This window comes from Lycorma delicatula, chromosome 1 (assembly GCF_047948215.1).
Source record: "Lycorma delicatula isolate Av1 chromosome 1, ASM4794821v1, whole genome shotgun sequence".
Taxonomy (NCBI): domain Eukaryota; kingdom Metazoa; phylum Arthropoda; class Insecta; order Hemiptera; family Fulgoridae; genus Lycorma; species Lycorma delicatula.
In genome coordinates, this window is record NC_134455.1 from 285511306 (window position 1) to 285536531 (window position 25226).

A 25226-nucleotide genomic window follows, 5' to 3' on the forward strand; every position below is an offset into this window, starting at 1 on the left:
TTTATGATAAATGAATGTTGTGGAGCGTGAAAGATGCCATACTTGACCGGGATTTGAAACCAGCACACAAATAAATTATTACGATAAATAATATTTCATTTTAGATCTATCGATGCATTTTAAGCTATTGCGTTTTTTTTAGGGTTAAAGGCATTGACTATTGTGGTCATTAGTCATTTTGCACAACAAAAAAAGACATTTATTTTCCTCCCTGATAAAAACACTAGCGACATAGTCAGAAGACTAGTCTTGTCAAAACAGATCAGATAAGGACTTGTCAAAGAATATTGAAATTCCAAAGAAACACAAAATGTCAAGGATGTAAAGGGTCCTTGCTGCTTAAAAATACATAAACCACTTCTAACGAAATGTTGCCAAAACTATCAAAACAACTTCTGGTCATACAAAAAAGTTTTAAAAACACACATCCTTTCATTAAAATCGGCCAAAGCACATAAAAAACAATCTTCTTAAATTCTATCACCTAGATTTACCCTTAGGCCATCCTTTTATTATTCTTTTTTTCATCTTCCTAAAGGCCTTAATATTGAATTCCAAGGTATCTGAAGCTTCGGAGATGGATTCTTCCGATCCTCTGTGGTAAATTACGTAGGATGTCTAGCTACCGCCATCAGATGATACCGGTTGCAATAGTGCGGTAAGTAATGCATCAGAGACTCGATGCACTCCCCGCTAAAGCCAGTGGGGCAGCTGAAGCGGTCACACTCTCATTTAAAGCTCTTCGCGCTTTCGGAGGCACCATTTTTGGTTTTTTAAAAATCCTTTTCTTCTAGCATCTTTTCTTCAGGTTTCTCAAATCCCTGAATGGGGATTTTCTCGATCTGAGCGTTAATTTGCGTTATATTTGACTTAAATTTTCTTTGTGCTTTCGCTTAATTTGGCTTCACATTGAAACTGGACGAAGGCTCAGTCCTTGGTGGGGAAAAAAATTTGTTTTAATAACTTTTGCTACCTTCGGTAGTGGTTCTTTAGTGGTCAATTTTTCAGTTTCTCGTTAATGATGCGTTCGACCAGCTTAGCTAATGCTGGTGTCAGTTCAGATATTAAGTCTCCTGTTTTAAAGGAAGCTCTAGGAACTGCAGCAAACGTATCATAAAACCTCCTGATATCCCAAGGCTTGTGAATGAATGTATAATGCACCCGTAGTCGAGTTTGGACGATTGAACCAGGGCTTTTTATACCTATATTATCTATTTATTAGAGCCGAAATTGATGTTTGATAAACATTTAATAATGTTTAGGGCTTTCTTGCATCTAACACTCACTCAAATCCTGTTTATATATACATATAGATGTAATCCCCTAGTGAGATTCATCTAATAGTAGACCTAAAATCGTACATTATAGTTGTGTTGAATTGGATGGCCACTGATATCCAAAACAGGACTACGATGAGTTCTCTTTCTATAGAAGTGTATACAAACGTCTTCTCTGGTAAAAATTTAAAACCATTATTATTTGCAACTTCGTTAAGGACGTTTATCACTCGTTGCAGTTTATATTTCACCATACCTGTACTCTTTCTGGCATATTCAATTGCCACATAATTGACATAATTGTTTGACGTAAACATTTTTGCTGATTTCTACTGAATGGCTAATATAAGTTTATTGGTGGCGGTCGTAAACAAGATGCCACTCAATGGTGAACCTTGTGGTATGCCATTTTCCAATATTTTTTTTTGAGGACTACTGATTGCAAATTCGTACTTGAAAAGTACGGTCGCTCAATAGTTGCGAAGTAAAACTGGTAGATTGCCACGAATGCCCCATTCATATACCTGAAGCATTATTCTATGAGGCCAGGTCGTATCAAAAGCCTTCGACAGACAAAATAGACTCCGATACAGTGTTTCCTTGTGATGTAACTGCTGTTTATATTATTCTTTAAATTTACAATTTGGTCAGTAGTTCAATAGTACTGTCGAAATCCTACTTGATGCGAGGATAAAAGACTTCTTTTTTTAATATCTTAACGAGTCGATTACTTATTTTTTCAAAACCTTTTTCCAATAGCACGCATCAAGGAAATAGGACGATAACTATTGAGATTGGTCAAACGTTTATATTTTTTTGGAAGTGAAACAACGTATATTTTCTTCCATTGCCGCAGATGCAATCCATCCCGCCATATCTGATCATAGTAGTTCTAACAATTTGAGTTTTGCAGCGGTTCCTAGCTGTCTGATCATGATGTAATTATTTCGTTTGGACCAGATTCTATATGTTACGTTTTCTCCAACGCTTTCACAAGTTTTTATATTTTGAATAGTACATCATAAGGAAAGTTCATTTTGGTTCCGAAATTTAGCCGATCCTTGAGTTCTGTTTTTTTTTTTTTTTTTTTTTTTTTTTAATAATTCATCATAAGTAGTCGTTTCTTCTGTTCAAATTATGTTAATAAGGGAACCTGCTGATAAGACATGTCTTATTGGACACAATATTGTACAATTTATGAAAATAAATAAATAATTATAATTATCTGATATAACACTCGAACAATTATTTATTTTAACTGATTTATAATTTACATTTAGTTAAAAAATGGAGATAAAATAGAGATTTACATTTAAAAAATGGAAATAAAAGCTTGAACGGTGAATTTTTCTGCTTGTATGTATAAAAAATCCGATTGCACACTAAAAATTACTGGCTGGTGAATTTATTATTTTTAATCAAAATAGAACACATTTGCCATCAAGAAAAATAATCTTATCTTATACTGTAGCTTACGGTTAAACTAAAATGTTATATCTTTAAATTACTTAATATTGTATTAAATTGTGATAAGATCTTTTGCCGGTGAGTATCGTGTCTACACACTATGTCGAACGTGGCTTTGTTTGTGCAGTAAACCATGCTCCTTCGGTTTTACATGGGATTTCAGATAAAATGTACCTTATTTAACCAGAGGCTTCACAAAAAATATTTGAAATCGATTTTAGTAAGATCGAATTTAGTAAAAATTTGAAATCGAATTTTATTTAGTAAGATGTTTTATTAATTAATTGTAATGTTTATTAGGAATTCTTACATCAAAAACTCAAATTTATTTTATGATACTTTTTTTTTTTTAAACTGACTCCTTTATTATTTTCAGATTTTGTTTTTAATTTGTAATAAACTGCTGGGCTATTAATTTACTCTTTTTAGGAATTATTTTTTTTGGACCCAATAAGTTTTTGTATCGACCTGTTTCCATCATGTTTAAATAAAAATATTTATGCTGACTCGATATAAATATCGAGTCAGCATAAATATTTGTAGAATTTGACCTTTGAAAGGCGACTACATCCTTGAAAAATAGGCCGAAAAATTACTCCCAAATAAGTACCTAGAAAAATAAATCTTAATTTCCTATAATAAAAACTAAAATAATAAAAAGGGTTATATAAAGTACGAGTAAATAATACTATTAAGATATTATAAAGAAGTAAACTTGTGTGTGACAAATCTAATTTAATTTTTAATATCGAGGGGCGTCGCTAGTGCCTCCTCTGGCAAGTGTGACTGACAACTTGACAGGGAAATGGGTTTGAATTTCATACATAATCGGATTAGATGAGCTCCCACTAACACTGCTTCAGTATCTTTTTTAACTTCAAGAAAATTAAGGCTTTATATTAGAAATGCACTCACGGAAAAAATACTTTTTACTCAGGTAATTTAGACTGCTCGGCATCTTGTGCATTTTAAATGAAGCTGGAGTGACCTCAAGTTAAATATAGTAAATATATTGGTCCAAGCAAGTACACACGAACTTTAATGCAATCTGAAGTTAGCAGAGTTGACAAAATTGATGTCAGATCGGACTAGATGCCATATGTTTTAATGATTTGAATTTAAATTTTTCCCACATTTATAAGTTATATTGCTAACTGAAATATAAAATATATACAAGAGTTCTAAAGATATACTATAACACAAAACATTTAAATGTCATAGAAACCCAATTATTTCCAAATACGAGTACAACTTAATCTGAAATCTCTTTCCGCGTACCACTCAACTATGGTCAATGTTCCTTCTATTTTCGATTGAAAATAAATCGAATAACGATGTAGGTTACTTACTTGATTCCATTTTTTCTGTAGGGATCCCATTTTAATATGAAACATATTGTTTTATCTTACAACAAATTCTACGGATGAATTCAGTATGATACGAAATACTATTAAGAATACTATTTAAAAATAAGTTGTGATACTTTTTGTGCAATACATTTCTTTCGTTGAGATCTAGTATATAAATGGGTCGCCAAAAACATTAACTCAACATAAATATGTTTAGGCATAGAATTGTATGTAGAAAAAATAGCTTATATTGAAATATAAAAGAAACTTCCTGTAGTAGAAATATGATCAAATGAAAGTTTAAGCTTGACATAATGTGTTTTGATTTCATTTTTTCCATAGAGTTGAAGATGGAATTGTGTATAGAGTTCCATGTATTTTTTTTTGTACAAAAAAAAATGATCACTAATTTTGAAAATAAATTTGGAGACAAATTTCTGTTTTCAAAAAGCGTGGCTGTGTGCGTGAACAGTGTTCAACATAAGTTTAAATGAATGATCAGAAATACTTGACGGGATGTGTTTTGTATAATATATATATCTATATATATATACGCCTATGTATAAAATTTTGAGGCTCAAAAGTCTCCTAACTATTACATCAGTATCACTGAAATTTAGATATGCATCTTAAATTTGATGTAAATTGGTTGAGTGGTTCCTGAATCGTTGTAAAATATATTATTAAATGTCAACAGAATGAAGATGTTTTCAAAAAATTAGGAAAGAAATCGTGATGACTGAAAGTTTTATTTAAAACTTAAATACATCACAACCATTGTTAAAAAGAAAGTTCTTTGAGAGCTAGGGTGCATAAAGAACCCTTACAACCCTCTGCAATAATAATATTAACAATAACTATTAACAGAATTTTTTTTTGATAGTTCAATTTCTGTTTAAAAATAAATTTTAAAACTGATTACGTTGAAATTTGGATAATTGATATTAATGATAAACAGTTGCAAACTCCTTGCGTAATTTATTATACAACAGTCTTTGCTCACAATTTATACGTTAAGTTTTTATAAACAAATACGAACTATTTATAAAATTAAATCAATGACAAGTGAATTTAAAAGATACTACGGAAAATTCTACAATTAATAGTTTCTAAAAGAACAATTCTTTCTTTTCATTAAAATATTTTAATTAATTAGTTTGATAATTTCACGATAACATCGAAATTTTAATGTTTATCTCTTAATTACGAGACAAAGAAAAAAATTTATGCAGTGAAAAATATGTAATTAATGAAATAAATGAAAACAGGATAACTATTTTCACCTGCAGATATCATTTTAATTCAGGCTAATTATTTTAAGTATTGCGTAAAAACAGAATTCTTAAACACTAAATATTATTTTCTTAAACGACTATGTTATTTGCTTTCAATTACTAGATTTTAGGATGACTGTTTGATATAAATTACTTTGTAACAGAAATAACAGATGTCAGTTTATATTAATAATTACAAAACTGTACATTTTTATACTAACTTGATGCTAAAGATCTTTTTAATCTGCGGAAGTTGCCTATTTATGTTAATGTCTGTAAAAACTCCGGTTCAAAGCAAAGAATATGAACAATAGTAACTTCAAAGATTCGCTTGAAAATATTTACTGATTAATCAACTCAGGTTCAGTATTATTTTAATCTTCATCTAAGAAATAAATCTACAGCAATTATCTACATATCGATGAAGTACGTTGATCATTTTGATCGATAAATTAATCCGAAAATTAGAGGTATGTGATCTGAAAGTGAAGTCTGTGATCTCCAGAAAAGATAACAACGAATGTAGATTCGAATACGCATTTGAAAACCTTTTTATATTATTCTCCATTTTGTACAAATACACAAAAATATATTACGCATTGTACAACGGCATTGCCACACAACGGTTATATTCTGCTGTTTATAATATTATAATATTATAATATATTATAGTATTATAATATTTGTTTTATCCTAATTATAATTTTGTGCTTCATCTTAAACAATATTAATTTTATTTTGTTTACTTTACGATATTAGAAGTATTTCAATCAATACCAGTGCTTTTTTACTCAGAACGAGAAATTATGGCGAAGAGAAATGTTCGTACTTCAAAAAATGTAATCAGAATTATTGTAAAATATTAATTTAAGGATTTTACTTATAATAATTGGCCCAATACTTGTTTAAATAGTAAAATATATGTTCACTATCAAGCTGTATATTTTTTAAAGCGTAAAAATTTAAGGGAATGAAATATTTTACCTGTCAGACAAAATTTTACAGCTAAAGATTGAAATGTTTTCTTAAATAAAGATTTTATATGAAAATTAGAGGAAAATTGAAGAAATTTTCTTTAAATTGTTGGATAATACAATAATAATTTTTAAAGTCAATTAAAACTGCCATTTTATCGTGCAACATATTGAACAGTTAAATGAAGATCGTAAAAATAACTATTTAAAGATTTCGACACTTAAAAACAGAAAATAAATACACAAAAACACCTTCATTCGACGCATATTGGATACGAAAAATACAAATTATACTACTTTAAGCAGCATAAATTTATTTTGCTATAAATTTCTATCGTATGATACTTTTATTGGTTTCAAGTCGTTTAGAGTATTTAATTTCTCCTAACAGCATTAAGACTTTAGTTTCATACGTAAATAGAACTAAAACCGGATTTTATAAAGAAAAATTAACACTACCAATACTAGCTTACTTTGGAAGGAATCAATCTACAATATTTTATCTCCGTGGCAAAAAACGATTATGTAAATAAATTTCATTCATTTGCCAATTTTTCTAGTTCAAAACACTAAAAATGAATCTTTGTGAAATAATTTAATGGTATTGATTTCATATAAACTTACTTTTATATAAACAGTTCCCTAAATCTCGGTTTAATCGTCTATACTTGCTTAACGCGGCATTGTTGAAGGATATAATCATATCAATCCTAACATCTTACTTACGAAGTCGTAATTTTCATGTTTCATGATGTCCCAACATCAAATTTCGGCCCCAAATTAATCATTTGCATTTACACTATAACAATATCTGCACACTTTTTTTTTTTGAAAGTATATGCAAGGGCTAATAACAATCTGAAAAGACCTGGCTAAAAACAACTTTATTAAAGTTTAATTACATTTGAAATACTAAAATAAAACTCATTACTTTTTTGAACTTTTGTATTTAAAAATATATGTTTTAATATTAAACGAATAAACTAGTAACATATCATAAAAGATTCTTTATTTGCTCGCTTAGGTCTGAGTCATTCAGAATTATTATCAGTGTAAAGAATGTGGGTAAATTGCATGGATACAGAATAATAACCAGTAAAGTAATATAATAAGTATATACTTTGCAAGAAGGAAAGCAGCAGAATGAATAGTCAAGGGAATGCGAAGGAAGGCCAAGGCAAAAGAAAGGCGGGCTGGCGTACTTAACATTTTCCCTGACACCTTCAAGCAGTTGGCTACAATAAAATAAAGTGAACATGCTGTATTTTAAAAAATCATTCTTTTCACTATCCGTACTGCAATGACAGAAAATACAAACCAACCATGAAATAAATCTATTATCTTGCAAAATTTTTAATGAAATTTAAAACCTAAAATGCTTGATCGTGTGTGTAACTCTTCACGCAAAAATAAAACTTTAAATTCTAAGATAATAACAGAAAAGATTAAAAGAAATCTGAAAACTTATCGAATAAGTTTATAATATATTGTCAATAACGCTTTTAATATTGTCGCGTGTTCACTGTTCGACAAGGATATTGAGTGACTAACACAAGTAAACATTTTTTATAATACCGATTTATTATTTTCAAATTTAGAAAATAAAATAAATAATAAAAATATATAATATATAAATAATAATCCAGATTAAAACCAAAAATGTTATAATAACCATTAAATTATAAGTACCAAAACACAGTACGATTTACTAAAAACTATAATGACCAATAAAATCTAATACTGAATTAACAAGATAGCAATAGAAAAATGTACAATTTATGCAATTCACTTTCCACATGTATTATTTATTTTTACTACTTACGAAAGAACTACCCTACACTTTATGAATGAGTAGAATACTGTCACTTTGACTCCTGTTCACAAATAACTCGCCGAACAGTTTCTTGTTTTCAACGACTGTCTGAAGTATCCCAGACTTGTGATGCACTCTTCACTAGTTGTTACCAAACACTAAATATTTCTGCATTTATCACCCACTGCACTAAAATTGAACTTGAAAACTACTGTCACTTCGCTGGTCCGCGGCCATGTTTATACCTCTTGGCCTGATAAACCACTACCCGATCCGTCCTTTTGATTATTTAAGCGTAATAATTTTCATTAACTGAGCCTTCAACGGTTTTCTTTTAAGTTTTTTCTTGAAAGAATCGCTTTGTCGTTCCTTCTAGATTCTTTTTTCTTTATTTTCTCTTTCTTTTTTCGGTTTGGAGGCTTTTATACCCGTTACCATATGTAAAAACATAAGTTCAAATTTAATTCCAGACGTAGTATTTATTTCTAGGATTTAAAGTTTAATAACTCAAGTTTATTATTTGTTGTTTTGTTGTAAAAATGTTTAATCTATGTTTACTTATTCAATATAAAAAAAATCTTATGTGTACAACATACGACTTCCTTCTACGCCTATTAAATTGCATTTACATTTTTTTTTTTAAATGAAGAGTACGTAAAGTTTTATTTCATTAAAAACTTCTGATATTTTTTATTATTGAATTAATATTCATCGTAATTTTTTTTTACAATCGGAGGTTAATAAACCAATATATTAAAATTTAAAAGTTAAAAAAAAGGGAGATGAAGTCTGATTCAAACCGATGTACCCTAATAAGATCCGAATATTTCATTAATTAAAATTTCATTTGGCTATAACTCTGGAACTAATGCAAAATAATTACGACTTATGATATATCGTTGAAAAACTCTCAATGAGGGCTTATTACTGCAGTTAAGAAAAAGTCCAATATCGAATTTTTTAGCTTTATTGAACACTTTTGGTTCAGTCGATTGCAATCAAAAGGGGAGGAACACAGCTAGATGTTACAACAGTCCAACATCCTACGGCTAATCGCTTTTAAGTTATGCGAGATACATACGTATGTATCATAATAATAATAATAATAAAACAAAAACTACATACATACATACGTACGTACGTATAGACGTCACGCCGAAACTAGTCAAAATGGATTCAGGGATAGTCAAAATGGATATTTCTGTTGAAATCTGTACACAGAAGATTTCGCCATCAGAATACTTCCTTTACTTCGTACAAGAAAGTAATTGAAGATAGTTAAATTTTCATTTTCAATCGATTTTCTCTCAACCTAAAATTTTTTACTAATGCTTATAAAAGTAAAAAAATTATAATTATAATAACTGAAGGAAAACCCCGTTTTTGTTCATTCTACTATTAGCCCATGTGAGAAAAAAAACCAATAAAGATCCCACAGTACGCCATATCAACCAATAATTTCTCTTTTTTCACGACCAGTTTGGGAGTTTTAATTAGATCTCTAGTTTTTTAGTTTTCAGCCATTTTTTAATTAAAGACTATTTCAGTGAAGAATTGGTATCATTGAAAATTAAGAAACGAGTATATTTATTTTTTTAAAGCGAACAAACTTAGTTATTAATTTTTTTTCAGATTTAAACCTATTTTTTTATATTAAAAAGATAATTAATATTTAATGGTATTTCTTTTCATTCAGTAACTTAAGACTTTTGAGATAATTGTTTTCATTCTTACCTTCCTAACATGCCATATTGAAGACTACATTTATTCTTATTCAAGCAAGCATCAAAGGATGGTTTTGGCTGGAATAGTAAATGAAGTATAATGAAAATAACCGTTACAATAAAATAATCAACTACTTCTTACAGACTACTACAGATTATGAAAAACCGAAATTGCTTAATAACTGATAATTTTATATGACAAATAATTGACGCAGTTCAGTTAATTTGTAAAAAAACGTAGAAATTTTCTTTCTCTTAATTCATAAAATGTCAGTATTGTTGATTTTTTTGATTTTTATACCAAGACATATTAGATCAATATAATTGTTTGTGAGATTATGTGCATCATACTATTCTTATAAAAAATTCATAAAGAAAAGTTATTACAGTAAATTTAGATGAAAATAGGCCCGTCGCCAATGAATAAATGCACAGCTTCAAAAACGTGCTTACAAACATCTTAACATACAAAATTTAATCAGTAGTAAATAATTCGTTATTTTATCGTAATACGTTCGCTAGTAATGCAAAAATTGAAAATTTCCGTAAATTTTTTTAATGGAAAATCTTACTATAAAATTCAAATGTTAAAAATTAAAATTAACTAAATGTTAAAAATTAACTATACATTGGAATTCAGCTTTTGCTGATACTAGGTATTCAAGGTTAGATTAAAAAAATAATACATGAAATTAGATTATGTAAATTTATGGCAAAGAAAGATTAGCAAGCTTCTAATTTATCTCACAGTACCTGCTTACAGATGACCGTTGTTTTTCTGAAATTTTCCCAAGAAGAGCTTCAAAAAATACAAGAACTTAAACAGAAACGAGTGAGAAAAATCATCTGTTGATAATATCATGTTTAATCAACGTTTGTATTATTTACAATAGAAGTCAACGAGCATTTACAGGTAGAATTTTACTAAACATAGAAAACACACAGTCATCAGTTTTTGTTTTGTCAACCTAATTCTAGTGGCTGATCAGCTTACTCAGTGCGAAGTGTTTGTTGACTCTACAACTCCAGTAAAACAAGTCTACCCTACACCCGTATTGCAGCGTCCGGCTGAAGAAAAATAAACATTTTGCTTTTACAAATTTTCACTTATTAAGATTAGCAATAATATTCAACTGCAAAAAGTCTAAGTCAAACGTTCGGTAATCAAAAGAAATAGTTATAAACCTCACTATTCATTTTATACATTTAACAGCTCAAAGGGACAATTAATGTTTTTTTTAATTTCTAAACAAATCGACATGCGTAACATTCAACTATAAATATTTTTACATGCGGGATAAGTAAATGGCTGTTAGAAAGCTACACAATAAATCAATAAAAGGAAGCAAACGTTTTTCTTATTACAACTATATAATCAAATGATAAAATTATTGAAAATAATGCCGTTTAATTTTAGAAAGATAAACATATTTTAACGTAATGTATAGAATATATATGTTACTTGATTTTTATTGCTGAAAGCGAATCTGAATGAAAATGTTCGCACTACCTTATTATTATTTTTTTTTTTTGATATTAAGGTATAAAATTATTGGTATGCATAATTTTAAACAATTCCATACAGTTATTTTACTTTTGACCTCATTGTTATATCTGTTTAATTGTATTAGTTACTGATAAATTAAGAACAACCTAATTTGTAAAATTATAAATTTCATAAAAGTAATAATCTATAAAAGATAATAAATATCCATAAAAAAAAATTATAAATCAGACCACAGATATTTAAAATAGCGATCATATTAACGTTATTAATAACTTATAAAATCCGATTTTCGATTCATTAGTAGACTAATTATGCAGTGTGTTTAAGTGGGATGAAATGCCTTGCCGTTTGGTGTACTAGTGGATTGTGGAAGGAAACCAAAATACTTTTATTTATGAAATAACAAATAAAGAATTTTTTTCTGGGAAATTAAGATATCTAATTACTAAGAATCTAACCATATTTTACAGTAACTTTCTTTCCTATTTCCAACTGGACCTATCCCTTAACAAAATATTTCAATATAAAAAAAAAAACACAGGATGGTTTGAGAAAATGTATTGGATTAAAGATTTCAGAAACGTTAACTACTTGCGTAAGCATAATAAGATACTAACCGCTAACAACATTCGAAAAGATTGTATTGGTAGTGGTTTACGATAGTATAGTATTTGGTTTTAAACTGTAGAAATATTTTTCAATCATAAAGAAATATCGGTAACGTATTTTAAATTTTAGGACTCCATTTCGATCATTTCATAGAACGGATTAAACATTCAGGAGAATCAAAATTCATTATTAAAAAGTTTAGAAAACTTTACGAGTTAAATTAGGAACAACTGGGGTCAAACCCGAATATGTGTGGTTATCAGATTAACAACCAAAACTTTGGTGGGTTTTGAACTTTTGTTTTGACTGTTAACTATGCCGCCAGGTGAATTGTTCTTAGGACACTGGGTTCCATCCACAAAAACTTTGTTCAGCTTGCTCAAACGTAACGTAGCTCGTAACATAACGCTCAGTTTGTAACATAGCCTTAATATGAATTAGGTTGATAATCGCTTATATTTGTTGTACGCAGACGCGATCTCAACAACCAAACCGTGATATCGCTTGTGGACAAGATGCATTGACCTTTTTTAATGAGTTTAACGTTTTTTCAGCTATTAACGTACTTGTAACTTAATGAATACTTTCTACGTCTGTTCTAGAAGTATCTTCTATGACCACTATTCATTCATCCTTGTATCCTCCGCTAACTGAGATTTCCAATATTAAGTTTTCGCCTTAAGTTAGCAAAGAAAGGTAACACTATTAATAATCATTTTTTTCCAGTCCGTCCACGGTCTGACCAGAGGAATAAGACTTGCAGTCCATCGTCTTTTGGTCTCGTGGTCCCAGGTCTCTTGCCATGAGGGAAAGGTATGAGTCCATTCCTCCTTGGCGATGGTCTCCCGGGTGTCACCTCCTATAGGCCGCCTGGCGCCAAACGAGCCCTTACAAAAAGAGTCCCTTGCCAAAAGAGCAATGGGTATGACGCCGGCGACCACCAGTACGGCAGGTTAGAAATCCGTCCGATACGCAGAAATGAAAGGCCGCGGTGCGTTGCACCTGGTCGAGCCGCTTCCGGTTTCTTTCGAATCTTAGTGATTGTTTCACACTTCCACCTCGTATCAGGACTGAATGCACTGTGGACATCAGTAGTCGCCGTCTGCTGGCATTCGGTCCGGTGACATTCGCCATGAGCCGTCTGAGAACGGTATGGGTCTCGCAGCTTTGTCGGCGGCTCTCCGAAGCTGCTTACAGAAGTAAGCAGAACTAAGCTAATACAGAAAGTACCCACCAGCCCGTAGCTTGCTGCAGGTAGTATTCACACTAGTGGGCTTGCTCAACTTACCAACTACGAGGAAGCAGCAAGCGTCTCGTTGATGTTAAGACAGGCTAGGGTATTTCCGGCCATGTCAGATTTCATAGAGGTGATGAAGTCCAGGCGGAAGAGGAAGCCGAAGCCCGCTCCTACGACCTCGTCGGAGGATGAGGCTTCGGAAATGGATACGGGGACACCTCTCCGAGATAAACCAAACCCTGCAGTAGTTAAGTTTAAAAAAGCGGTATGCAGACCTGGCAGTTCAGTCCCGCTGGCCAAGGCAGTCCAGGACGACCTGGACTACCTCATTGTATCTGATTCGTTTTTCAGCGACCGAAATATATCAAAGCGTAGTAATTGGAGGTGATGAACTATATCATGTATCATAATATCACGTTATAAGCATGACTGCCTTATGTCATCGAGAAAAGTTCTGATATACACACAGAAAATTGCAAAGTAATGATTTGACATATTCCCTTTAAATTTTTATCTTATGCAGTACTGGCACGAATGTATAAATTAGGAAAAAAAATTGGTGTTATGTATAGTGATGAGCAGCCAAGGTTTAAAACCTAGAAAATTAACAAAAATCTGTTTGTAGACTGTTAAGTCATGATATTGAATTTTTTTGTACTATTTTTTTCTCAATTTACTTAAAATACCGATGTCTTTTTTATTTTTTCACATCTTTGTTATTGTTCTTGTATGAGATAGATTTTTAATCTAATCTTGATTTGATGGGGGTGGGCCTTGTGGTTGTTTTTTCCTCCTTTTGTATCTTACTATTTCGTTTCTGCAAGAAAATATTGATTTAGTTACCTAGTAAAGAATAGAATATATGTAATTGTACAATACCTTTTTCTTGATGTTATTCTATGAAAAAAAAATCCAATGAATATTTCATACAAGATTAAGTAAACGAATTATTAAGAAATTTAAACTTATAAAAAAAAATCTAATTATAAAAAAAGCTGAGTTTTTGCGAGTCTAGAGTGTGAAATTAAAATTTACTTAAAAGTAATCCAAAAAATCTCGGCAGTCTAAGCCGACTAAGCTGGCCAAGTCCTATCTATGTATTTTGGTAAATAAATGATTGACATTATAGACATTTAAGAAGGAATGTTTAAATTAATATAAGTTTATAAAATTGATGAATGATGAATTTTTTAATTACTTCTATACCATTTAGTCACAAACAAAAGTTTTTTGAATGTCAGTAAATCATAAAATTATCAGGTTATTTCAAACCCACTAAACATAATTTCATACAGGTTGGAGTGTAATACGACCTTCAAGTGTTATCCTGAATTCAGAACTAGGTTTCTTCTCCACAAACCTTAAAAAAGAAAATGATGATCATTGAGAATGATGGAAAGCGTTAAAGAGCTGTCCCAATTTTCCAGAGAATCACAGCTGGTATTTATTTGGGATATACGTGAGATCACTTACAAAAAAAAAAGCATTAGCGAAGAATTTTTAATGTAAGTACTAATACATGAAAACAACATCCAAAGTATTAATAAACTTTGTCGTTTTGTAAATTTTTAATATCTGATCTCTTTTAAACTTAGATGACAGAAAAAAAATTATAAATCTGAAAACAGAAAAACTACACCAAAAGGTGTCACTCATAGAGAGAAATTTAAACATCTACATTTTATCTTGCAGACAACAAACAAGTAACTCTTAAATTTGAATGGATTTCAGAAATTGATATGGAAATAGTTTGTCTAGTGTCAACAGTTTTTAACAAATTTACGAAACCTTCGTAAAGTAAATTAGGAAATTCCAAATACGAAAATAGGACGGATCTTATGTATGAACGGAGTTTACACTTCCATAAATACACTACTTCATTTTATCTATGACGGCATTCCAAATTTAATAGTTAAAAATATGGTAAAATAAAATTGGGAGTTTATTTCACAACCGTATTCGTTCTTCTGATTGTTGTATTAATAGAAATAAGCTGGATAATATATACGTGTATCTGTAGCAGATTTATTAAGACGCAGTTAATAACTTATTATTAAAGGTAAAGAATTCTTACGACCAGTCGCATATCATGAAGGTAAAATACACACATGATCTTAGTAAAAACAATCTTAACGCATAGCTACTTCAGATAAAACTAGTTTTTTTCTGTCCTTGACAGTTGACTGCATCTTAAAGTATGTACGTAATATTAGGATGTAAACATATTATTTGATTATTCTATAAAGTAAATTTCGTACTCACAAGACAGCAATTATATTACATCGAAATAAAGATTATAAAACTGTTAATACATAATTATAAAAAAATTTAACTTTCTAATTTTCTTAATGGTTCCTTTTTCCTATTATCTTATTTCAGTATTATCCCCATTTAAAAAGAAGAATTCTTATTATTCTTCATAACTTTAATGAAGTTTATTTTAATTAATTTTTTTATTCAAGCTACATGCTGGACGGCTACCAAACAGATATTACAATAATTAAATATTATACACGCATAACTAACAATAGTTAACAATATTAGAAATATGAGTTAATATAATATACGAAATATGAGTTATTTCTTAACGATATAAATATAAATAATGCGCTGTTGTAAACGGTTATTGAGATAAGCTGTAAAACAAGATTACACTTCATAAACTGTTTACAAAATATTGTACTTAAAATCTAACCTGGATGCTCATTCCGATTGTTAAACTCTAAATATCAGTACACGCTACGGAAAAGTACATATAAAAGAAATTTCAAAAACTAAATAAAACCAAACAAAAATATTAATAATTTATTTTTAAACAGTACTGTTGAAATACAATAAAGCAAGCGTTTTAAAAAAAATAAATAATCGTAAAAATAGAATTAATTAATAGACTATGTTAATATATACAGAGTGATTTTTTAGTCCTGTTACCCAGTTTTTAATGTCTAGAAAGTTTTTCCTAAGAAAGGGAAATTTTGTTTTGTGACACGAAGTTGTTAGCGCTAATCAACCGGTATAGATACAGTAGTGTGAGTTGATTCTCCTTGAGCTGTGTAAACTTTTGTGCCCTTTTTTCGGTCGTGTTACGAACAGAATGTCTTTTACTATAGAACAACGAGTTTTCATTCTTGAACAATATTTTACTACGAAATCGTACGCGAGTGTAAAAGAGTCATCTCAAATTAATTTTTTTGGTTTTCCTCCGCCAGAAAAAATATCACATTCTAGGACTAATTGTTTTTTAGTTATTAGAAAGATATACGTACAAACGTCTCGCCGAAACTAGTCAAAATGGATTCAGGGATGGCCAAAATGGATATTTCCGTTGAAATCTGAAAACTAAAATTTTTCGCTATTAAAAAAACTTCCTTTACTTCATACAAGGAAGTAAAAAAATTAAGTACCTCGATAATGCTGAAATATTCAAACATAATAATTACCTTTACATATTGAATATTATGATGAAATACTTGATCGTATTATTTCAAGATTTATTTCACGAATCTTTTTTGGTACAAATGAGATAAATTAAAAAATTTACATTTAGAATTAAAACTGATTAAGTTTATTTAAGCATTATCATGCATCAAACATTACACTATTACACAATTATTATTACATTACACTATTTTACTTTTTTCTTAAAAAATCTTAAAGTAAAAATCCTTACTAGAATATGTTCATATTCTTGACGTGGTTTCTCGGGTTACAATAAGACATTTTCAAAAAAGGCCAGTGAAAGTATAATGAAATATTTTACACTTTAAAAAAAAAGTTTAATTCACTTTTTCCTCTCTCTCACACACACACACACACACACACATACACACAAATGTTAATTCCTAATTGCAAACTTTGACAAATTACTGCAAATATAGTTCGGAAGTAAAATACATACGTGAAATTGCATGTCCGTGTAATAAATTAAAATAAGGTCTTAGCTTCTTTATAACACGAAATCCGATAATCAAAAATTTAATACATTATTAATAATGTTTATTTTCCAGCATACTTAATTTTAAGCGGGAAAATACTAACACTGTTGGATACGCATTAAACAGAACAAGTTTAATATATCAGATGACATGATGATATATTATATGGCATCAGTGTACCTGTAACGGCTTTGATAAATTGCAAGATCATGTACCAAACGCAATATGTATCATGTAAACACCAAAGACACGTGACCCTGGCTAAAGCGAAATAGTTTACATGAAATTCGTAACTAATGGCATGGTTCTGCTATTTGACACTATCATCAGCATCGATACTTTTTCTTTTTATTACGCTCAGTGATTCCATATTTCATAAATTATTATAAGACAACAATATTTATTTATGTATTTTAACATTTTCTATTCCATATCATTAGTCAGGTCAAGTACTGTTTATTTTGAATTAAATTAAGGAATTACCAGGTTTTATGTAAACTAATTAATTCAGAGTAAGAAGTATTTTTTTATCTTATTAGTCAACAATCATTGTAGGTAATGAAAACAGCTTCTGTTTTACTGTTCCGTAACTATATATATATATATATATATAATTTAAAAAAAATTTTTTAATTAATTTTTTTTTTTTGAGTTGTTGAACCAGTCTGTATAATATATTGTTTTACTAATAAAGGGATCTATTAATATTTACACTATCAGTCTAAGTCTTTCTTAAGACTATGACGAATGAAAAGCATCTGAGGTACAAGACGTACTAACTAGAATATATTTCTGATAGTAACGATACCCACTGTAAAATCTATCGTGAAAAGAATGAAGATGTTAATTTTAAGACTAAATATCACCTGAATTTCGGTGGGTTACTAATATCCAGTCATACACTTAGCTCAATGAAAAGGCAAAGGAAAACTATTTCAACTCTCAATTTCCATAGTAGGCTTGGTATGGGATGATTGTTATTCTATGCTAGCCTGTCATTTCTGAGGATGATTTGTGACTCCCCAGGTCGCTTGTAACCGTTAAAGTTATGCCACTTTGCATACTCAAAATTTTAATTTTAGTATTCGTTTAGATTGTTGAAAGATAAAATACAATAGAAAAAAATAAACAGTTAATACTAAGCGAGTATCGGAACAATTTTCTATTGGTTTTCTATTATGAGGATAGTAAAAATCGTTAAGATGAATAATAGGTAAAATGCCTGTTGGAAAAATCTACGACTAGAATTGATACAAAATAAATAAACTTTCTGTTCACTGTAATATTATTTAAAAAATAAAAAGCAAAAATAAGATAACGGTTACCGGGAGGCATTTTTGTGCTTTACAAGAAGAGACGGTCGAAAACGAACTACTGATGCTTGATGATGTTGAATGTTTTGTGATAAACTATTTGCTAAGTTGTAGAGCGAGTGTGGACTGCATTTTGAAATAATGATATAGGTGATGAAATGAACTAAAACATATTCTTCTTGAAACGTTAAATTTTAATTTGTCACATTAGACATTTTTTGAATATCGAAAAATGCAAGTCACATTAGACTAATGAATAGTGTCATTTATTCATTAGTCTAATTTAATCTGATCGCGCGGACCACATACTTCAAATTTTTAACCGTAATTTTTAAAAGTTCTATGAATGGTATATATCCATCGTTAGAAAAATTATTAAGAGATATATGGTTTCAGGGATCATCCAAGATATTCGACATATCATGAAAGTGCTTGAATAGCCTTATCAGATTGTTTGTTCAGCCTGATCAGTATTAGATTGTTGCTGTAAATTTAGTTTGATACCAGGTCTGCCTACAGTATCGTATAGGAGGAATATGTTGCATCCTTGAGCGTTTGGTCTTGCAGAAATTTCGATGATTCGATCAAGTTATGTTATTTAATGGCATTTTAGCCATTCAGTACATATCCGTTTCAGCCTGTCATCGTCCTACCAAGATGAAAACCATTTAACTGAGATAAGTATAATTGTATTCTTGTGTTTACAGTCATGCATCAGGTAAAAATAAAGAAAAAATATCTTTCGTAAATACAAATATCCATTTGATTTTATTGTATTAGGATCCATAGATTTTTTTTAAAAAGAGTTTCCAAAAATGTGATTCCACACTATTGTTTTACTATATTTATATTTATAAAAACAGTGAATTATGAAGAAACTATTTTGAAAGTGAAAATAAAAATAAAGAAAAAAGTTATATAAACATGGGTGGGAAAATATTTTGTTATGGAGTTGTAGCTTAAAACGTTTCGCCTCGATTTCTGTTTCAAGGGTAAAAATGAAGTCATGATTAAATACTTAAGTCTTACAACTTAAGTTTAGGGGTATATTCGACGGTTCCATATGGTTTTTACCTAAACATTTAAAAAATAATAATTCTAAGAACTGTATATCTATGAATTTTAAATAAATTTATGTAAAACAGAAAAATTTGGTGTCGTAAATCAAAACATTTAGGTTTGATGTATATCGTCAAATTACCATTAAACAAATAAAATTTTCCAACTGAATTTATAGAGAATCTAATTCTGAGAAAACCTATGCAAGTAACTTCAACTCATCATGAAGGGTAAAACATTTGATTTTGATTTTTTTTTTTTTATTAATTGAAAAATAGGTCGAAACTGATTAAAAAAAAAACTGTATTATAATTTAAACCAAAACAAGAATCATTTCAGCATTGGAAAATGTTAAAAAGAGAATCAATTTTAAAAAATAATAACCTACGAGTATAAGAAATTTACTATTGCAGCAATTGTTCAAAACGTCTAAAGGAATACAGTTTTAACAATTAAATAGAGAAAGAGCTCGACTCAAAATTTCTTTTCTTAGTGATGAGGCTTGTTTCGTAAATTTCCTGGAGGATTTTGTTTATTTTCCTGATGAAAAAAAAATCAAATTCAATCAATAGTAATTCTTTCCTTTCCTATTCACTCTTTTACCAGCATACATTTTCAAACACCACCCACTCATTCAATTTCAATAAAATCAGTAACTACAATATTTTGTACTTTAATTATTGTAAAGATAAATATAACGTAACAGAAATTCCTTGAGAGGGTGCATTAAGTACTAAATATTCTCTTGGGTACTTTCTCTTTAACTGAAATGAACATGTAACTCTTTTCGGTTCTTTTTTAGAAATGAGTATGTAACTCTTCACCCGAATGCTATTGTAAATAAAAACATAAGACTTTATGCGCCTATTATAATAGATGATATTATTTTACAAAGATGAAATGTCTGATTCTTTAAAAAAATTACTAGCTATAGAAATTGAATCTGGGAATGAAAAACAAGAGAACTTGTTTCCATATGCCTTTGCAATAATACCCGGTAAAAGTTTTTATAATAAATCAGTTTATATAATGACAGCCGGTTAATTGTTGAATGATGTATTTTCTGAGAGGAAAAGCAAGAATTGTCATATGTCTTTTGGGGAAGAATATTTTAAGTGGGGAGGGGTGATAGCACACAGCTGTGCACCACAGATTTACACAGTCTGACCTAAACGATTCGGTTCGAGTCTTATATCTGACAAAAGAGAATTCAGAATTGCTTAGTTCGAAGATTAAAGAGAACAACCTACTAGCAGCTGGCACTTCATTTTCCTGGTTCATGTAGAAAGAAAAGGATTTTCTTCCGTATTTTTCGGAAGAAGAAGAATTAGTCTTCTGCACTGATGTATGTAGACTTTTAAATCTATTTAATATTCCATACGAAAGTACCGATTGGAGGCTGTTCGTAGATTCATCCAAAAGAAGCCTCAAAATTATCCTTCTTCACAATGGGAATACGTATCCGTCAATACCCATCGGAAAGTTAGTCATTTAAAATAGGGTTACGATAATTTGGAATTCGTTCTCGATAAAATTAAATACGACAAAAAGTGGATTACCTGTGGCGACCGCAAAATAATATCGATGCTACTAAGATAGCAAGGAGGATTCACAAAGATTCCTTGTTTTTTTTTTTTTTGTGTGAATTGGATAGCAGAGACAGAGAAAATCATTATGTAAGGAATGATTGGCCGAAAAGAGCTTCATTAGAACTTGGAATAGAAAAATGTGCTCCGAAAAGCTCTCATAGATCCGAATAAAGTTCTTCCACCTCTGCATATCAAGTTAAACTTAAGGAATTTTTTAAAGCCTTACCAAAATAAGGTAAACGTTTTAAGTACATCTATGAAAAATTTCCAGTCTTATCAATCGCCAAACTAACAGATGTCTTTACTGATCTTGACATAAGAAAATTTCTCAAAAATTGTAATTTTGAAAAACAAATGGAAATTACAGAAAAATAAGCTTGGGGAGCCTTTAAAGACGCAGAAACCAAGTTCCTGGGCAATAAGAAGGATCCGAACTACAAATCAATCGTTGAGTACTTGCTGCAGAAGTAAAAAACGTTTGGCCGGTTCCATAAGCTTGAAGGTTCACTTCCTAAATTCTCATATGGACTATTTTCCAGAAAATCTGGGTGCCGTTAATGAAGAGATTTCATCAGGATATGAAAGAAATGGAAAAGAGGTATCAAGGAAAATGGACTACTATGATGATGGCAGATTATTGCTAGATGTTACACCAAGATGTATAGAGAACTTAGAAGGCAAAGCGTAAAGCAGTTGGACGCCACTGTTTCGTCATTAAGGATGGTGAAGAGGGGGAGTAGTCTCCAAAGGCACGACGTATCTCATAAAATAGAAATTAGGCTTATTTTTTGGCAATTTTCATTTTAAATTAAGGAGTCAACGACCCTCCGCTCTTCTCTTCAGACTATTCAACTGTTTAGCATAGTAAAAGTCATAAAAGAGAATATATTATATTAATTTATTATTAAAAAAAAGTTTTATGTATATTACATTGTATCACACTTTCGCCACTTTTCAACCTTTTACAAATTTTGAAATTTGCAAAAAATCCTGACGTGAAGGAAAAAATGTATTTTCGGACTCAGAGTTAAAAAATACATAAGAATCATTATCAAAAACTACAAAACACAACGATCATATTCTTGTGTAGTCAATTAATTTAGAATACGATATTTCGTAAAAACGTTTTATCATGTTTTACAGTTCAAACTTTTAAAGTAGTTCGTTCACGTGCGAATAGTTGTAGATGAATTTAGGTTTGTTGTGAAGGGTGAAAAACTTCCAAGGCAGGCGCGCGAAATTGTAAACAACGTGTTCATGAAGAAAGAATCTTTAGCTGTAGGAAAATTAAGAAAATATAAGCATTTAATTGCTGCTGTACAGAGGTATGAAGAGCGAAATGAAGCTGCTTGTGGCATTTTCAGGACTCAGGTTCAAAGCCTAAGAAAAGAAAAAATAGAACTTCTTCGATCTGAGGGACCAGAATATTCATTTATCAGCCCGAAAAAGAAAAATAACTTTCTAAACCAGTTACCGGATTAGATGGTTTTGATAAAGGTGTGGTTACGTGAACTATGAATGAATTTCACTCAAAATAGGGGACTGCACCTAACAAACTCTTTAAAGAATTGAAAATCAAAATTAATTTTAACCGCAGTGAAACTACTTTAAGAAGAATTTTGAAAGAATATGGTTTTATGTGACGCAAAACAGAAAACGAAAGGAAACTTTTTGCTGAAAAACATGATATTAGGAAACCTTAACCGGGCAATCGTATACGTAGATGGATCCTATGTTTATCATATTATTCAACGGCAAAATCATGGACTGACGACGGCGGTGCAGGACTTCATTAACCAATAAATGAAAGTGAACGCTTAAATAAAGTTCACGCCGGAGATGAAATTGTCTTTATTCCAAACGCAATGATAACTTAAGACAGCCAAATCAAAAAGTGGCGATTACCAAGAGTACTAAAAATTGTTTGAAATGGGCTGAAGAAAAATCAGCTCCTAACCTTCCTGAGTCTGTAATAGTTACTGACAATACTCTGTGTCATAATATGCTTTCTGAAAAACTTCCAGTGTGTTCAAGCAAGAAACAAGACACGACTGTTTGGATACAGACACATCATATTCCATTTTCGTCTCAAATGCTTAAACTACAATTGTATGAACTAATTAAATTAATCAAAGGAATAGAAAACGATACAGATTTGACAAATTGTTAACTTCCATCTCAACATCCTGATATAAATCCAATCGAGATGGTATGATCAGAGGTAAAACGACATGTTGCAAGCCACAACACAACATTTAAGATGCCAGAAGTGCAGAAACTATGTGAAGATAAAGTGCATTCGATAAGCGACGAATACTGGAAACCTTACTTTGCAAAGGTTAAAAAAATCGAAGGTGAATATTGGAGCCAAGAATCGTTAATAGATTTTCTAACAGAATCTTTCATTGTCTCTTTATGTAGTGACAATTACACTGAAGATAGTGAGGAGAGAGTTCTAGCTGAGAAATTAAAGGATAATTCATTTTCCAGTAAATAATTAAAGTTACAATAATAACCACCTATTGCAATATTTTATATGTAATTAGTAATAAATAATATTTAGTCATCCGTTATTACATTTTACAGTGTACAGTACAGAATTAGCCAAACATATCTTATTTCAACATTTTTGAATTAATTTGTTAAAAATTGAACAATTATTTAATAAGGGGGAATACAAAGAGTGTGAAACATATTTTTACGTTGGGTAGGAATCGTCGCCACTCCATGCTCGTTGTTACTTGGCAGCGACTGTAATTGCAGTACGATTTTAATTTTTTTAAAAAGTATTACAGTAAAATTTTAATGATAAAACAACTATAAAAATGATATTATAATGACATTACAAGTGTAGAAATTAACTCTACAAGTGCACAATCCCTAATAATTCTATATAAATTAAAATTTCGCAATCAACAATGAATTCAAAGCTCATTTTAGGATTTAAATTTTCAAAAAATTATAAAAGGAAGCTATAAATTTTATTAAAGCAATTTTTTTAAAATCGTTAATGAAAAATTGTGTTATTTACAGTAAAATTTAACAGATTTTCAGTCCACCGATCTTTTAACTTAAAAGCTTATATTATTTTAAATAATTACAAAAAAAAACTTTTCCATCAACAGCTAAACTGGGACAAATAGAGAATAATAAAAAGAGGTTTATGAAAAAATGCATACGCCTTAACCCCATTAAAAATAAGAATGAAAGAAAAACCAGCACGCACGTACAAGATTTCTCTGGTTAGTTATAAATAAAAAAATTATGCTCTTCTTTAGAAAATAGCTTTACTGTTACTGTAAGGGTACAGGCAAATATTCCACCTAAATTAGTGCTACTTACTATATAAAAGAACAATTTCTCAACTGAAATTTTAGAAAAAGTATGTAGCCGAAATAACTTTTTCCTTTAATTTTCTTGACAAAATTGTCATATATTTTTCTTTTCTGGACTTCTTTCAATACCTATGAGGGATATTCAGAATTCACCAACGCCAATACATGAATTAATATGACTTCAGTGAAGAATTATTTCTTATAATTACGGTACCAGTTTAACGGTACGACAGCACTTAAACTGGAATAAATGGAAGAAAAAGGAAATCAGATTAATGAAAAAATGCAGTAGTTTTATGAAGACAAGCTACTTAGTTTAAAAGACAACATCAATCAGTAGAGGAAATTACTTCTAAATGAATATCAAATATATAATCTTCCAAAAGAAATGGTATTACGATAGAATGATATGTCATTTTTTTAATAATTTTTTTTAACTAAGTAATAACGCACTGTAAAAAACCGGTGATCTAAAGAATACGTTCACCTCAATATTGTGTTAAGTAGAAAATAAGCACAACAAAGTTCACCCTCGTCAGTATAAACGGACTTCAAACATCGTCAAGAATGGAAAGCACGTTATTATTGCGTCGTCCCAAAAAAAATCACACCATCAATGGTGTTAATAAATACACGAACAATTTTGCAGAGAAACTTTCGCGAGATACTGACAATATTTAATGAAGTATATAACTCATATCAGGGAAACATATTTAAAAGGTAACTAATAGTTTAAATTCAAGTATTATTTAGTAATTAAAATG

General features: G+C 30.0%; 1 protein-coding gene across 8 annotated transcripts in view; it reads right to left on the minus strand.

The window, feature by feature from the left end:
• Positions 1–25226, minus strand: part of LOC142332386 (Ig-like and fibronectin type-III domain-containing protein 1) — a 676608-nt gene that overhangs the window by 593608 nt on the left and 57774 nt on the right. For 4 of the 8 annotated variants that reach the window (XM_075378862.1, XM_075378812.1, XM_075378850.1 and 1 more), the window contains exon 2: positions 16498–16563. The exons of 3 other annotated variants lie outside the window; for them this stretch is intronic. The gene's annotated coding sequence lies outside the window, so the exon portion shown is untranslated. Of the gene's footprint in view, positions 1–16497; positions 16571–25226 lie in introns of all 8 variants that reach the window. One more of the 8 variants, XM_075378818.1, reaches the window with a different exon arrangement.